At 45.8% G+C, this 11680-nt stretch overlaps 1 non-coding gene across 1 annotated transcript; it reads right to left on the bottom strand.

Moving 5' to 3' along the window:
* Positions 1-2819: 2819 nt before the first annotated feature.
* Positions 2820-2892, bottom strand: TRNAR-ACG (transfer RNA arginine (anticodon ACG)). The gene has a single exon. It is a non-coding gene; the product is annotated as a tRNA-Arg (tRNA).
* Between the last annotated feature and the right edge of the window lie 8788 nt (positions 2893-11680).

The raw sequence follows: 11680 nt of genomic DNA, 5'->3' as shown, positions 1-11680 counted from the left end.
ATCTTGTAAACAGATGATGTAAACGTAACGGTATCAACAAATACAGCACAGTAGTGTAAACGTGTCTTCTCTTCCTTATGACTTTCTTGGCAATGTTTTCTTTTCTCCAGCTTACTTTATTGTAAGAATACAGTATATAATACATACAACACACAAAATATGTGCTCATAGACTATGTTCATAGCTTCTGGTCAACAGCAGGCTGTTAAGAGTTAAGGTTTGGGGGAGTCAAAGTAATACATGGATTTTCAGCTGCATGGGAGTTGGTGTCCCTTAGCCTCCATGTTGTTCAAGGGTCAACTGTAACATATGCATATTACTACGTAAATATAAATTATATATAGAAATACATAATTCTATAATACAGAATTAGTATAATGATAATTATACTAAATTAATAATGATTAAAGTCCTGGTGGTTTATATTTTTTTTGTTGTGTTTTTTTTGAGGGGAGAGGTAATTAGGTTTGTTTATATATTTACTTATTTTTAAACGGGGGACTGGGGATTGAACCTAGGACCTCATGTGTTCTAAGCACACATGCTACCACTGTGCTCCACCCTCCCCCGCTCTGGTGGTTTATATTTTAAAACAGATTTCTTACTGTGACAGGAATGGCTTGATCTCCCATTAAAGAAACAGACATACTATGTATAGTTGCATGCATATGTGCTATATTATGTAACTGCTATAACAATCATGACTCCTCTAGTGATTCACACTTTAAAACTGATTTCTCGCTGTGAAGGGAATGGCTTGGTTTTCCATTAGAGGAATTTCAAGCAAGCAAAGTTTGCAAGGTGGGGTACTGGGTTTGTCTCCCTCTGCCTCTGGGAAGCACATCTCACAGATCCCCAGTTAGAGTGAGCAGAACTGAGCCTGTCGGAGGCCTCTGCAAGCTCTCGGCACCAATCCAGGCTATTAACGTTGCTGCAGAGCCTGACTCAAAACACCATCGCCTGAACCAGGGTAGGTGAAAATGAACTGGTGACAGCTTCTTTTCTAATTTTACCCCCACCCCAACCCTTAACATGTGTTTCTGTACAATGCAGTGCAGTTTAGAAATGAATGGAACTGTGGCTTCTATTCACTGAAAGCAGAGATGAGCAGCTTCCTCTGTGCTGAGGACACAGAGCAGGAGAGGCTTAGGGAATGTTTGGATCCACCAGCTGCCCCATCACCTAAGCTTCCTTGAGACTCATTTTGCACCCAAAAATTTTTGGTCCTTGCACATTGTGCCTAAATTGCCAATTACAGAAAAATTAGCCAGGGCAACACTATTTGAAACTTCTTAAATCTCTGGGGTACTATATCAATTATTGGAGGTAAATAATCTTCAAGTTCCAATTGGACAAGATTAAGTAATCCACTCGGCAGACTGATTCATTCTGCCACTTGGGGAAACAATGATCAATTGCCAAATGGCTAATTTCTTCATTCCTTCCTTTCCTGCATCCATTTCCTGTCGTGTGGCTTTGCAGCTCCTTTATCTCAGAGGAGGCGTCTAATTCCTCATCCCTCATCTGGCCTGGCCTTGTGACATGCTTTGGCTAATAGAAAGCCAGGGAAGTGATTGTGGGCCAGGTTTGAGCTGAGGCCTCAAGAGACAATGCAGACCTCCACTCTGTTTCTTGGAGCCCTTCCAGATGCCATGTAAGCAAGCTTGGGCTGGCCTGCTGGTAGGTGAGAGGAGCCATCCTTTATCAGCCAGCCTCCAGCCAAGCCAGGAGTTGACCAGGTCATTATCTGCAGGTAGATGAGAAAGCCTGGTCTAGACCATGAGCTGTGCAGCTCAGCCCAAGCTAAGCGTTCTCGACTCGAAACACCATGAACTTAATAAATGGTTGCTTTTTAAAGTTACTAAGTTTTGAGGTGATTTGTTACATAGCAATGCAGACTGATAGAAACATTTGCAGGAAACTCATTGCTTTTGTTGATCGTCAAAGACTGTTTATAAATATGTGATTTTGCCAACGTGCATACAAGTAGGGAAGGATAGATTCTGAACGAAAAGTCAAAAACTGGGGTTCTGCCAGTGCTTGTAAGTTTTGAAATAGCCGAGGAGTTTCTAGAAAGGTCATGACATATATTTAGAAATTCATCCTCTGTATCCACCACCTCCTCTCCCCCTAGTGTCAGTATATTCAGTATATTCAGTTATAACAAGGATATAATGAAACAGGCGTTCTCACACTGATGGGAACGTAAATCAGCATTACCATTTTTATTCACTACATCAATATTTATTAAAATATACCCTACAGTCAGGCACTGTAATAGGAGATGGGGTTATAGAATACATATAACTTCTGTCTTCAAGCACTCCATAATTTTTTGAAAGTAATAGGCAAAAACTTAATTGTGAAACTGGCTCACATATAAAAGTTAAATATTGGAAAGGACTTTGGCAACATGTATCAAAGACTTTAAATTATTTTTACTCTTTGGTACAATGATTTCTCTTCTAAAAATACAAACAAAAGAAGTGATCCAAAATGGAAAAAGGCCTTATTCATGAAATGTTCTTCTCTCTATATAAGTTTAGTTGAAATATTTTAATTACTGACAGCAAATTTGTTATAATTTAGCCACTAGATAGAGCATTACACAGCCATGAAAATTATGTTTATGAAGAGTCTATACCAAAATAATTACAATGAGTCTTAAATAAAATACAGAATACGAAAATATATTTGCATTAGTATTAGGCTTAAATAACAAAATAAAGATTAAAATAAAACACTCTGTATGTTTATAGTGGTTTGAACAGACAATGGGAAAGAAGAAAGGAAACACATTTTTTGAAAAGTGGAGCGAGTGAGCCAGCCAGGAGTCGAACCTAGAATCTTCTGATCCGTAGTCAGACACGTTATCCATTGTGCCACTGGCCCCTCCTGGAAACACATTTTTTGATGATGTGTTATATATTAAGTGCGTAAGTATCTGCCTGCCTGGAAAAATTGCCTGGACTAATACTGTATTTGTTTGGTTTTTTTTAAATCTCAGTGAAGGAAATTTAAAGGTGAGAGTGTCAGGGAGAGGAAAAAGACAGCTGTCTGCCCCTTTTAAGGAATTTTCTTAGATGTTCTACCCAACAACTTTTGATTACATCTCCTTGGCTAGAATTTAGTTGCATTGCTCCAGATAACTGCAAGGAAGACTGGGAAATGTAACACACTCCTGGTTTCTTCCCAGGGTGGAGACATGATGGCTGGAACTCTTGCAGCCATTTTGGAATATGAGGCAACCTTGAGGACAGAAGCCAGTTCTAAGGCAGGCAAGGCGGAAAGATGTAAAGATCTTGGGCACCTAATGTTTATGGAGCTGCTACACTCATCTTTAGTTTTCCTTCACTGAGATTAAAAAACAAAAAACAAAAAACAAAAACAGTATTAGTCCAGGTCATTTTAACAAGCAGGCAGATGAAATTTCTAATGGCCCAACATCCCTAGTTCTCTTAGGAGTTCTTCTTGGTAGGGTTTGAGTTTTTTCACCCTTGGGCCTTCTACCTGGGGCTGTCGCAGTCTTCCCCTGGGTCTCTCCAAAATGATGCTCTGAATGGAATGCAGTATGAGTTAAAGTACAAATAACCCTGGGTGGAGAACACATGTGATACACCCAAGACTGGGCTGCCCGTCCTTGTCTATGCTCCATGGTGTCCTGCCTTTCCCTTTCCTTTGCACTTGTATTCATAGTGACAATACCTGACGTTGATTGAGAGCTTTTGATGTGCCAGGTGCTGCAGCAAGCATTATGTGCGTTATCTCACTGATCCTAAATTTAAAATCCCTCCTGGTGTGCCTGTCTTCTCCTCTAGTCTGCGAGCCCTGGGGAGCAACATGCATGTCTTGCTAATTGCTGTGTGCCCAGTGCTTGGCACAAGGCGGATGTGTGTTAAATACTGGTTGAGCAGAAATGGACTGATACCAAGCTGAACTTGGGACTGGGCAGCCCTGCATCCAAATCCAGCTCGCTGGATTTGACTCCTTAAGACACCTAACCTCTCTGAGCCTCATGTAAAGAGGAGACAATGAAATCTAACTTGCAGAGTTGTCATGCCACACACATGGAGATCATGAAATCAACACATAAGAACCAGACTTTAGTGCAGACAACAGGGAGGAAATGAAAGGCTTGTTTTTATCCCATAACTGCACAGTTCCTCCTAGGTCTTCCCTTCCACACTGTAAGCAATTCAAGGGCAATGACTGTGTTTTGGTTTCTCTCTTGTAGGTTGGGCAGCCAGCACTGTGCCTGGCGTATAGTAGGTGATCAATAAATGCATGTAGAATGCACAGCTGGATGGCCAAAACCGATCCATGGGGATAGACGTTGTAAATTCAACTCAAATTACTGAATATGAATAGTTAACATAATTATCATTATAACACTGTTCTTCTTCATCCATCAAGGGAAAGGGGAGAAAGAACTAACCCCTATTAAAAGTTTGCTGTATGCCAGGCAGTCTGCTAGGTATTTACGTTGATTATTTCATTTGTTTACCAATATCATCAGATCAATACCATTATCTCATTTTTACAGATAAGGAAACTAATGCTTTGAGAGAGTAAGCAATTTGACCAAGTGCAAATAAAGTTGTCCAGTTTCAGTGTCTGTGTGCGTGTAACAGGTGCCTGCTTCAACCCCCCGAGCTTGCCTGTTGTCTCTGTCATACCATTTCAACACAGACCCAGCTTTGTTCTTCTCCTTATCAACCCAAACATTAGAGGTCGCAGCCCACCTTTCACTGGAGGCCACCCAAGTGCTAACACAAACGCTAACTCCCTTCTTGATTTATTTCAGTTTTGTAAACGTCAGTATAATAATGATAATGACCGTTAACCGGTTTCCTAGTAAGAAATTTACACGCGAGCATCTTGAATCCCCCATGAGCCTCATTGGGAGGGAATTATTCTTACCATTTAACAGATGAGGCCATTGAAGCTCAGAGAAATTAGGAGACTTGACCAACATCCCACAGCTTCAACCTGGAGCAAATTCCAGTACCTGCGCTTCCCCACCTTACCCCTCCATCCCCACTGTGCCCAGCTCTGCTGGGGTAAAAAGATGAGCAAGATAGTTCCTGTCCCTGTGGGTCGTGTTCGCGTTCTGGGACACAAGCTGGAGCCCCTGCTCCCTGGCACTGTCTGTCCTGCCTTTGACCTCTGCAGGGACTCGGGGATAGCGCACTTCTCATCCCCAAGCCTTCCATCCTCCGGGCTCCCTCTCCCCTAAACCCTGGCCCTGTCACTTGTTCACCGTGCAGCCCTGGGATAAGTCACTTCACTTTGGCCAGGCTCAGTCTCTTCATCCGTAACTGGGGGCACTGGTATCTCCCTGACAGGTGAATTCTTCAAAGATGGCAGCACCCGCACACATGCCAACTCACACGCTCTTCCTGTGATGTGGATGTGGATTTGACATTCCCCCACTGAGAGGTGGCATCTCTGTTTCCTCCCCTTGAACTTAGCTGGGACTTTGGGACTGCCTTGACCAACAGACCATGGCAGAACCGACGCCACAGGGTGCTGAGGTTGGGTCCTAAACGGCAACTTAGCTTCTTCCGGGCAGTGACCCTTGGGACGTGCACCTCGGGAGCTCAAGACCTGGAGCTCTGGAGCCGCATGTTAGAGCAGGTAGAGAGACCACATAGAGAGAGGGGTGTGTGTGAGGAGCCCCAGCTATTCTGTCCCCCACTGTCCCAGCATTAACTGACACACAGCATAAAGAGCTTAGCCCCGGGCCTGGGAAGCCAGGTTTGCCTGCGGTCTCGCGGTAAGTCAGGATGGATCTGCTTCAGGCCTGTGAGACTCTGGTTCTGGTTCTTTAGAAACCAGCATCAGAATTTTTTGAGCTCCTCAACTCCTCTGGAGGTAGGTTTTACCAATTTCAAGAGCTATAAGCCCACAGGAATGTAGAACTCAGTTCAAAACACACTATAAACTGACTCATTTTCACGAGACTATTAAAAAAAAAAAGTTGAACATATGCTTAATTTTCTTAGGGCTTCCAAAAACAATAGGCAAGTCTTTCAAATGGAGCCATGTGTGTGCAGAAGATCTGTCTGGAATCCAAATCCTCCCCTAACTTAGTTAGCCTAAGGAAAATTCTTTTGTTTCATTGAACTTGGAGGCGAAGAAAATTGCTGGGCTAGAGAAAAGGCTTTTGGTCACAAGTTTGGAAAAGTAATATCAGACAGAGATGACCGAGTAAACTGGGGCAGTTTTTTTCCCTCCTCAATAAACTTGCCCGTCTTCTCTTCTAGGTCTTGATTGTATAAAAGGCACAAGTGACTTCAGATGGGATGAGTCCCAAGTGGCATGAAGGGACAAGGAAATATTGTAAGCGAAGAAGCCAAATGGTTGGTGGAGTTCAGACCGTGAAGGAATTGCCGGGACTGGAAGAGATTTTAGGGATCACACAGTTAAAGGTGAGAGGCTGGGAGCCCAGTGAACGAGTGTGATGTGCAGAGTGAGTTACAGAGCTGGGATGGGAACGGAGGAAGCCTGCGTCTTTTCTGAGCCACCTGGCAGCCTACTGGTTGCCATTGCTCTTTTAAAAACTTCCCTTTGAAAGTATTTAAATCCTCAGGGAAAGCTGTGATCAGGGAAAGCTGTGATCAGGGAACATTTCGAGGGAAGGCTAAGGAAAAGAGAGACAGTGGCAGACAATGGGGTGGAGAGAAGATTTGAACGCTGTTTTCTAAAATTCAGAGTCACTCTGCTGCCTGGAGGGGTTGAATGGTAAAGACTGGGTTTCAAATAAGAGAGGCAGGTGGGGTGGAGTGTGTGGGGGGTGGAGGGGAGACAGGATGGTCCGGGATGAACGTGATCGATGTTCAGGCTGCGAGCCGGAAGATGAGTTATTGTTTGTCAACTGAGGGAATGGAACGGTCAAAGCTTCTGTCACGGATGCTGCTTAGAGACCCAAAGAAAGTGAATGAGTGAGTGTGGAAGGTCATCTGGGGCAGAGGGAACAGCAAGGATGAGGCTGGAACAGACATGAACATTTGAGAGCAGCGTGGACACTGCTGTGCGGGAGCTGAATGAGCAGAGTGATGTCCCAGGTGACAGAAGCAGGGCCGGGCCCTGGGGTGCACGGTGTAGACCCTAGAAGGAGTTTGGGTCTTGCTCTGAGTCTAGCGGGAAGCCTCTGGAGGGCCTGGTGCAGGGATCTGTAAGATGGATGGGTCTTTCAGGGCAGGGACTATGTCGTAATTGCGTTCTCCCACAACTGAGGTTTCCGCGTGTTCCAACAAGGAAGATGCAGCCTTGAAACCTGTGGTAGAAGAAGCTGAAGGATGAAGGGCCAGGACAGCAGAACTACACGAATCCGTTCTCTGGTCCTCAGTCCAACTTTTCCCATTCCTGACCTCATTCCCTCCTCACTTCACTCCTGTGACTAAGCAGTGAAGAAATAATTGCCTCTATTTTAAGATAAGAGAGGTTGACTTGCTTGCCCAAGATCACTGCTGACTGTGGCAGAGCTTGGATGGGAGCCCCAAGGCCTCCTGGCCCCCAGATTCCTTCTCAGGGAAGCCGTCTCCATCCTTCCTAACTGAACACTGCCATCAGGGGCAGGGGATGCTGTGCAGGCGCCCTCCGAGGTGGCCCAGCAGAAAAGTCACCGCAAATCACTTCAGAGGAAGCAAGAATGAACCCTCAAAGGGACCTGGCGGACTAAATAAAGAGTGTTACCAGCGGGATATCACCTGCAGTGAAACCATCTGCTCCCACGGAGCAGCCGAGAAAGAGTCTCACGTGGCACTGTGCAAGGCTTGTCACCGGTTTGTGCTGACACCCCCTGCAGACCACCCACTCCTCAGGCACGTAGACCCCTAGGCAGCAGGCACGAGTCTAGGTTCAAGACCTCAGGTGGGCCAGAAACATAGCTTTCTTTGCTTCTCTATAACGAAATCTGGTTAGGATCTCAAGCCTCTGTTAGGTGCAGGTGTTGGAAATGTCATTTTGGTCCATTTGGGCATCTTTGGTGATGCGTCTAGGCTCCAGGAGGACTGCTGACTTCCGACGGTTTCTGAACCGCGTGGAGAGAGCAGCGGAGCTCAGCACAGTCATCCCCGCATATGACATTCCTGTTTGGGCTTCGGTCCTTACTCCATGGCTCTGTCCCCTCTCCTCCCTGACCACGAGTCTCCTTTTGCCCTCCGGCTCTCTGTGAAACGAGGACATTGTACCGCAGATTGCTGCCCCATGCCGGCTGTGAAGGAAACGCTGTTTCTGTGCTCATTCTGCTGTTCTCGCAACACACTGCGGCTTGGGGGCGCTGTGCTCTGCCTCACGGGCATGTGCAGGCATTTCTTAGCTCCCACACTGTCCCAGCTTGGGCTCCCCAGGTGCCACCTGCTCTTGGGTTCTCTAAACTCTTGGGGGTTTAACCACCCCTCACCCCAACCCCCAAGCTTGGCAGGGGTGGTGGCAGGACCCAAGGTCCCTGCACTCCCAACTCTGTCCTCACCCCAGCCCAGGCAAGCTTCGTGAGGTCTCAGTGAGACCAAAGCACAATCTGTCCTCACCACGCACCCCTCTGATGCTTTTGCTGGGCTTAAACCCCAAACAGTCAAAATTGCTTCTTTTATTCTGTCTGCATTCTTCTGGGGCATCTGTTCCCTGAGCCCATAAACACTGAATGTTTCACCTGCTGCTTAAATGCAGGGTTGATTGCAGTAGAGAGAGAGAGAGAGTAGGCGAGGCCGGGAGGAGGTGTCTGCCCTGGCCCAAGTGGCCCTCCGTGACCTTGACAGGCCAGACTGTGCCAAGTGAGGGGATGAACACCGTGGATTCGACCAGGATAAAGATACAGATTGCACAGGAAAGGATTTACCTGGGCAGATGCCTCCTACCTGGCCTCCCCAACTCTCTCTACTGCAGTCAGCCCTCCGTAGTCCTCCCAGAGAGACCTCTGCAGACAATGCCCACTGGGTCTTACCCTTCACTTGGAAGCCTTGGACGATTTCTGTTACCCGCCACGTTCAAGCTCTCTTGGCAAAGGCAGCTCTGCTTGGTCTCCTGGCCACTTGCCCTGTCACTTTCTCCCGTCTTCTGAATAGGATGTTGCTTTCCAAATACAGCTATTCACACCCCTGGGTATTTGCTGTTTCCATCTGGATTATTTTCCTGCCTCTCTCAGCACCTCTCCAAGGCCCCCTCCCTGTGCCCCACCCACCCTCCTCTCATCAGCACAGGCCGGCTGCCCCTGGGCTCGACTGAAACGTCACCTCCCTGGAGAGGCCTTCCTCTCCACCCTGGATGCTTCCATAAGGCTGAGGACCGTCCTACTGTTCTTCTCACCTTGCCCCATAATATCTGTAACCCCTGTGCTTGGTGCACAGGAAACTTGGTAGATGCTTGTTGGCTTAATTCACAGTGAACGAATGATCATCTGCAGCGTATCTGACTCCATGCACTAGAGGGGTGTTTTTATACTGGGCTTTATTACAGGTTGATTTCCAAACACAACGGGATGAGATTTCTGATTCTCCGTTCTTCCTTCTTTATTGGCCACAGTTCTGATGTAAAAATCTTTCATTTTAATTTTTACCTCCAGCGCAGTTTCTTCCTTACTCCCACCATTGCGTCTTGTCTGTGTAAATCAAGTCATCTCTTCCCTCCTCGCTGAGAGCCCCGCTCCGGAACCATGTAATACCCGGCTGTAAAGTGAATCCAGTTCCCCTGGCAGGTTCTGCTTTATGAGAAAGTATTTATTATGCTCGAGCTCTGGGAGCCGGTTATCATTTACTAGCCGTGCTTTAATCTTGTGTTGTTTTTCCACTATTGCTTTAGTGGCGGGAAGGGAGCACCAGCAGTCTCCAATGCTGCCACCTAGTGGCGGAGTGGAGCGGCAGCCAGTTCTTTAGGGACAGTGGGTTATTTATTTGTAATAACCCACTCCCCCCGTAAAGGCCATAAGAGGACATAGCAAGGAGGTGGCTGCCTGCAAGCCAGGAAGAGAGCTCTCACCAGGAACTGAGCGCGCCGGCACCCTGATCTTGGACTGACCAGCCAACAAAACTGTGTGAGATAAACTTCTGTCGTTTAAGCCGTTCAGTCCGTGGTATTCTGTTAACAGGAGTTACGGTATGTTATGGTATCAGGAAGACTAACACAGCGGTGTATTCTGATCCTGTCTTGTCCTGTGACTCACAGATATTCAGTGAATTTAAGTAATGTTTATTTGTTGTTAATGCTAATATTAAATTTATTTAAAAATTAATGATATTTCACACATTTAAATAAATTCACAGATGTCTGCTGGGCATGGGTATCTTATGGACACTGGATAAGGGGTTGAATCTGAGTGACACAGGTCAATGCAGTGACAGCAAATGCAGCTACAGGCACTGACTGGAGGCGCTCAAGAGAGAAATCTCTGGAAAGTGCAGAGATAACAGAGAGGACCCTGGGCTTCCACAGACCTTAGAGAGGGGATGTGGATTAATTTTACAAGAATCTCTGAGCACCTATCTATTATCTGGGTTACTAATAACATCTTAAGTTACAAATCTCCCCAAGTTATGGATTGGTTAGACCTTCTCTGAAAATTTCAGTCAAGATTCTTGTGTTCAGAGGAGGAAAATCACAGAAGCATCTTCCAGAATGTTGTTTTATGTAGCTTCTCCCTGTCTGGACATGATGCGATTCCTATAGTACTTTAGAAGAAAAATAATGTATTTGTATTATTATTCTCAAGCGGAACAATAAAAAATTAATAAGAATCAGGATAAAGGGAGTCCCTGCTTGAGCTGAAGCAGTGTCCACTGCTGGGGGATCTCTGACATGTTTGAGCAGGTCAGGCTGCCGGGGGTGGGGTGGGTGGGGGTGCCGCATGAGGGGCTGGAGGGTTTCTTGGAGGGTATGAGTTCTAATGGAAGCAGAAACAGAATGAAGGAGGAAGAAGATGTTATGTCTGCTGATGAAAACTTTAGCTTAATAAGCTTTTACATGCAGCCAATTTGAATTTGAATCATGTGATGTTGAAAGACACGAGGAATTAACAAAGTCTCACCTGACATGTGGTTTGCCAAATATTTCCAGGCACATGGTGCATAGTAGTGTTAAGCCTCCTGGTCCCCTGTGGTTGGGTGGAGCCATGAGATTAGCAGCAACTAATGAGTTGTGGGACCAAGTGGTTGTTAGCACTTTGGGCTGAAGCATTAAATTTCAAGTCTGAGGCCCCTTTGAGCTGTTTTTCTCTTTGCAGTGGTGGTCAGAGTTCCCAGTGGTGGCAGTTCCATCAGCCTGGGTCTCTGAAGCAGTATGGTGAACAAAGACCCACCTGCCCACAACAGTCACGTGACAAGAACAAGAAATAAATGTTTGTCTTCAGGAAAGTCTTCCTTACTTTAAGCGTCCCTGTTGTGGGCCTTTATTTTCAAGTCATACCCAACAGGTAATGAAATATCTGTCTTAAAATAATTCTCCCTTTTCGATTTGTTCATATTCCCTTTGTGATCCTATCCGACGTACGAATTGTGAAGTGGGGTCAAAAAAAATTTCACACTACTTCTTACATGTACAAGAAAAGAAGCTTCCTTGTTTCCAATCATTGATGAAATCTTCATGAGCCCCCCTGCACCCCGCCCCGGCACAGGTTTGAAGGTTGGGAGAGAGAGGAGAGGGTAGGGTGGGGTAGAAAGAACTTTATTTGCCAGTAAACTATACC

Source organism: Camelus dromedarius, chromosome 20, assembly GCF_036321535.1.
Source record: "Camelus dromedarius isolate mCamDro1 chromosome 20, mCamDro1.pat, whole genome shotgun sequence".
NCBI classification, from domain to species: Eukaryota; Metazoa; Chordata; class Mammalia; order Artiodactyla; family Camelidae; genus Camelus; species Camelus dromedarius.
Note: the sequence above shows the minus strand (reverse complement) of the source record. Positions and strands in the feature narration are given on the sequence as shown.